General features: G+C 48.5%; 1 long non-coding RNA gene across 3 annotated transcripts; it reads right to left on the bottom strand.

Moving 5' to 3' along the window:
• Positions 1-16: 16 nt before the first annotated feature.
• On the bottom strand, positions 17-5,418 carry LOC104911987. 3 transcript variants are annotated; one of them, XR_794335.3, is made up of 5 exons: positions 4,896-5,418; positions 3,950-4,022; positions 3,755-3,815; positions 3,529-3,633; positions 17-3,362 (listed from the first exon to the last, which is right to left on the bottom strand). It is a non-coding gene; the product is annotated as an uncharacterized LOC104911987 (long non-coding RNA). The 3 variants fall into 3 exon arrangements; XR_002117213.2 differs by lacking the exon at positions 4,896-5,418 and having other exon boundaries at positions 3,950-4,718; XR_794333.3 differs by lacking the exons at positions 3,755-3,815; positions 3,950-4,022.
• Positions 5,419-5,424: the final 6 nt, after the last annotated feature.

Raw genomic sequence — 5,424 nt, 5'->3', positions numbered from 1 at the left:
AAAAAAAAGTATCTATGAAAATTTACTCGCGGTTCTGTCGATCTGGAAGTATGTTTCTCTATTTTCCGTCTACTCTCAACGTGCTGGTTTTAATCTCCAAAACAGTCATTGGGAAAGAAAACCGGGGGAGGAGAAGAGAAGAAGCACTGCTATAAAGAGTTTAAGTTTAAGCGAAGCACATTAAATATTTTCCCAACGTCACCAAATAAACAGCAATCCTCCAGCTCCCAATAAACTATTTAAAGCATGTCGTATCATCCCTTCTACTCCTGCCAATGTGCTTTCCTTTAATTTACAAGCCGATCAGAGCAGGGGCCTGTCTTGTTGTGTGTGTCTGCAAATGTCTGGCACCCCCCCCAGCCAGTTGCAGCTCACAAACACTGAAATCCGCAGCTAACGTTGTTATCAGAGGTGCTCACTTCGATTTTTGCTTTGCTACTGCCTGTGGAAGTGGCTGTTGTAAATGATCCGAGCGGCTGTGGAAGGATTCAGCGGCAGGGCTGATAGAGGGAAGGAATAAAGAATCACGAGATAAATTAAGTCTAGAAGATGAATTAAATGGAGGTCTCCAGCTGTGTATGTCAGCCCAAAGGAAAATAGGAAAAACCTCCTCAGGAGGGACGTTTTGCATTCCCTAGAAAATAAACGTCTGCTCATAAAGGATGAAAGTTATTATGGTCAGAGGATGTGCAGTACCAAACAAACCTCCATTAGGCTAGGAAGGATAAAACAAGCTAGACAGCCTTTTTAAAAAACAAAAATCGTCATGTCTTTGATTCCCAAGATATCAACCATGTCTGTTTCTGTATTGCTGTCAAGTAAACCTGAGTTATGGATGCTCTCAAAGAAGCCATCAAGGAGAAAACTCAGCTAGTGAAAATAAAGGATGTTATCCGTAGACAATTTGCCCAAAAGCTTTTCTTTGCAGACTCTTAAACGCCTGCCCTGCACCATGGCCTGACATACGAGTTCTCCCCAAATGATTTCTGTTCTCCCCAAATGATTTCTGTTCTCCCCAAATGATTTCTGAGAGGAGCAAGGACACTAAAAGCGGCCATCAGACCCCGTAACAGCACAGCCAGTTCTTTTTATTGAGTTTTTTTTTTTTTGCTTCTGCACTGCAGCGTCCATCTATTTCACCACAAGAGACCTAATGTCTGGAATGCAACCTCCTGAGGTTACCAATGCCTAAAGGTTGGTGTTGCACAGTGTGAACTCTGCTGCTGAAACCATTTCCTACCACGCCGATGTATCACCTGAGTGAACAGACAAGCGGCTTGATTTAGTGCGGTATCTGCGCATTGCTCTTTAATGGAGGTGTCCTGTGAAGCTCTGTAACAAGCAAAACCATCTGTCTGCCCTAGGAAGCCTGGCTGGGGGGAGCCCTGCACCAGCATGCGGAAGGCAAACCCACGGAGAGCTTCCTGCATGCAAGGAGCAGGGCATCCATCACCACGACCGCCTGGCCGGACAGCACATCTGGCAATGCTGCGTCTGCATTATCACCAGCGTGGAAGGAGCACAGAGTGGTACCTCCAAATGTGGCCATAGCACAGCGGTGTTGGGCTTTCCTTCAAGGGTTAACCCACCCTCGTTTAGCTGCCTAACTAAGAGAGCTATAAAAAAGAAGGACGGGAACAAAAAGGAGGCACCAGTCTCATGAAGGCTGTGGGTTTGCAGGCAGACACACAAGACACAGAAGAAAGAAACCTGAATTTTAGGCAGTTGATGATGAATTGTGTATCCCTTTTCTTTGTGTAACTTTATGCCATGAGCAGCTCGGTACCACTGCACCAGCAGAATAAACTCTTCTTCTTCCTTCCCTTCACCCAATCTGATTCAGAGCGTGGTCTGACCAATGTGGGGGCCCACACTCTGCAGGGTTGCCCCTGGAGAGAACAAGTTGCTCCCAGGTGCCCACCTCCAAGCAGGTGCTCCAGGGCTCCTGAAAGCTGAGATGGGCGATTCCCACAAGGCTGTGCTGGGGAGGCAGGTGCCCTTCCAGCAGACAGAAATCCCCTTTGCCCAGTGCCTCTTCAGCAAGAAGGAAAAGAAAAAAAGCAGATAACAGCAGGGAATATCTCGATGAATAATGCTGCCTTTAGGCAGATGATGCCCTTCAGACCCAAGAGCTGTGCTAATCGATGGCTGCGTCTGATTCAGCTTTTGTCTTTCCTATCCTGAGTAGAAGCAAATGTGGCCGCAATTAGCCGTAGTCAGGGGACAAACGCAACAGCAGCGCTCCAAGCATCACAGCAGCCTCAAAAGCACTTTCCTCAAATTGAGCCCAGCCCCGAGGAGCAGAGAAATGGGCAGAATTATCCTCATTTCACATCATCATGTGAAAAAAGCAAGAGAAGGGAATGCGCCAATGTTACAAGCCTGAGAACGAATGTGAGCGCTTGTCCCACCATCTGCAAGGAGATGATAGAGGTGAAGGAGAGGGAATACAGGGGGGTGGTAAAAGTTCACAGAGACCTTCTATTTTTCTGGAGAGATGCTTCACATTCCAGCAGCAAAACTGAAGGAAGCGGCCATGAGGAGTAGATCAGAGAGGGGAAATAGGAAGATGGATGAAGTGCAAGGCTGGAGGAGCAAACAAGGCAATTACAGAGAGAGAGGAAGGGGCTGTGTGCGGAGACCAATGAGGAGCTGGAGCTCAGCGGAAGAAGCAGCAGCCAAAAGGCTCTTGGAGACACTGCTGGGGTGAGGGAGGAGGAAAAAAATCAGAATCTTTCATGTAACCATAAGCTGCAAAGCTTCCTCTGGGGAAGGTCCCATGGAGCACAGTGCCCCTGTGGCCCAGGCACGGAGACAACAGCAGGGAAAGAGCCTGTGTTCCCAGCACAGCCATCTCCTGTGCACTTTCCTGTAGGCTCGGTGTGTCGTGTTGTTCCTTCTCCCTTCAGTTTCTCTTCTGTTGGCCCTTTACTAACTGCAACATGGAGAAAATTAAGCATAAAGCCATATAAGCAACGTAACAGGCATGCAATTGCATGTCTATTTTCTTTGAAGAAATGATGCTTTATTTCCTGTACAATGGAAACTACAGTTTGATGTTACAACTGCTGGGTTTTGACTGAACGCAGAAATTTTACTTAAGCAATGACATTTCCCCCCGTATTTAGTATTCCCATATGTCACTGATTATATATTTAAGTTGCAGAAATGAATTAAATTTCATGGCTTCCTCAAGTTAGATTCTCTTGGACAGGATCGTCCTTAACTGTTAACTAAAAGACTTGAAATCACTTTAAATCAAAACAGCAGAGCTTTGGGTATCATTTCAGGAGAAAATTGATGATCGCAAACCAAGCGTTTAACATGTCATCAGCCAGAAGGGTGGGCAAAGCTCTGCAAGCCTGCGGGATAGAGAACGTAACACAAAGAAAAGGGGTTAATCGAACACCACAGGCTCAGAAATGGAAAAAAGACAGCATGCTGTTTGGAGCTCTGCTGCCCGAGGTCTTATTCCTTCTGCTTCAGAAGTTATCATATAACCCACATCTCAGTGCTCATTTCACTTACTTGGGTAACGTATCTTCTCCCACTGGCTGCAGAGCATTAGTGCCAATCACACTGCAGATATTCCATGAGCAGCCAGCTCTGCGCTCGTAGCTTTATTCCCACTTTCTGGAGGAAAATAAATAAATAAATAGATCAATCTGGCTTTTCTTCACTCCTTCTGTTTCCCATCATGATCTGGAATTGCTAACGATTCCATCCCCACGGCCATCCCAAGGCAGCTTCTCACCCTGTTCTGGAGGACCGGTGCCGAAGGACGCTGCAGGCAAGATGCAGCCTCAGTGAGAGCCCTGCAAATTCATGTCATACTTCGCCAAAGGCTCAATCAGTTGAGCATGTGCTAAAGCTCAGTTTGTTTTGTCTTATTTGGAGCTTTGGAAGATATTTCCTATCCTGACTCACTGACCAAGCTCCAGCCACACACCTGCGACTCCTGGAGCGCATCCCCGCAGCGAGAGGCCGGCTAGCACGTCGTCACTGCTGCAGGTCAGACCCTACTGAAAACACATCGGGCCACAGCTCTCGCACCAGTTCACTTTTACATGCAGCTCATGTAAGCTAACATCTGGTGAGAGCGCAGCTACGGCCTGAGCTAGATGGAGCTCAGCGCAACAGATGGCGGTTGGGGCTGCAGAACCAGGGCAGCTCATCCCAAACTGAGCATTCCTTCTCCTCTGCATATTTACACCCTCTGACCACGTATTTTTCCAAAGCACGTTGCTGAGGTTTCGCAATTCCCTGTCTTCAGGTTGCTCTCTTTGTCACACACAGCCCTGCAGCTCACTGCCGGGTCCCAGCTCCGTGGTGACTTCATTCCATGTCAGTGCACGAGGTGGGATCCTGATGAGGTCAGCAATGCTGTGCCTCCAGCAAAGGGGGAAGCTGCCCCTCCAATACATGGGGCGGCTCTGCCAGCGTGCACTGAGCGGTGCTGGTAGGCAGCAAGCTAGCAAGCTAGCAAGCTGCGTCTGCTCCTGCTTCTGAACGAAGGGTGGAAGAGCCACCAAAGCCCGCAGCAGCAGCACGGAGAGAGGTCGCCACCTGGTGGTTCCTCCCGCACGCCGCGGCCTCAGCACAAGCCGGGATCAGCGGCCGGGGAGTGCGGGGGACCGGGAGACTGCGGGAAGGAACGTGCTGCGGGTACCTGCTTAACGGAAGGAAGCGAACACACAGCCACTAGGAATACCCGGGGAAACCCAATACAAACTTACGGGGAAAAAATAAAAATAAAATAAAATAAAATAAAATAAAAATAAAATAAAATAAAATAAAATAAAATATATAAAAAATAGCTGCCTCTTCTGGAGATGGGGAAGAGTGTCTCCTACCAGAACCAAAAGCACAGTGCTCGTGGTGCTTCTGGCACTTACCTTTTGGTGTCACACGGCTCTGCCCTGCTGGGAACACGGGGAATGGAGAAGGATGGAAAAGGATGCAGGAATGTCTTGGCCTGCTGTGCATCTGTGTGCCCTCTCTGCAACCACAGATAATTTTGGGGGACTCTATGATGTTTTTCAGCAGGTGTCCTGTTCTGCCATTAGTGAGTCCATCACAGACGTCAGTGGTGAAACTTTTTTTCTGTTTCAAGACTGTCCTGGATGTTGGTCCAGGGAAGACCCAACAGTTTCAAGACGAGATTACCCGCTAGCAAGAGTTAACGCTTCCCAGATGGGTAACTCCTTCGGCATCCACTTCTGAAGCCATCAGATCCCCTTGCACGTCACACTCTCCCCCAGCTCTAGCCACAGCAATACAGCAATGAGAATAAACCCTCATTACAGGACGCTCCGTTCGTTCCTTAGCCAGGGAATGCTAAACGGATGGAAGCGGGGACGGACGTTCCCGTGGCTCCTCTCTGCAGAACCCCACACCCCACGGCTCCCCACGAGTGTTCTCCCG

This window comes from Meleagris gallopavo, chromosome 8 (genome assembly GCF_000146605.3).
Source record: "Meleagris gallopavo isolate NT-WF06-2002-E0010 breed Aviagen turkey brand Nicholas breeding stock chromosome 8, Turkey_5.1, whole genome shotgun sequence".
Lineage (NCBI taxonomy): Eukaryota > Metazoa > Chordata > Aves > Galliformes > Phasianidae > Meleagris > Meleagris gallopavo.
The sequence above is the reverse complement of the archived record's forward strand: the minus strand, read 5'-3'. Positions and strand labels throughout refer to the sequence as shown.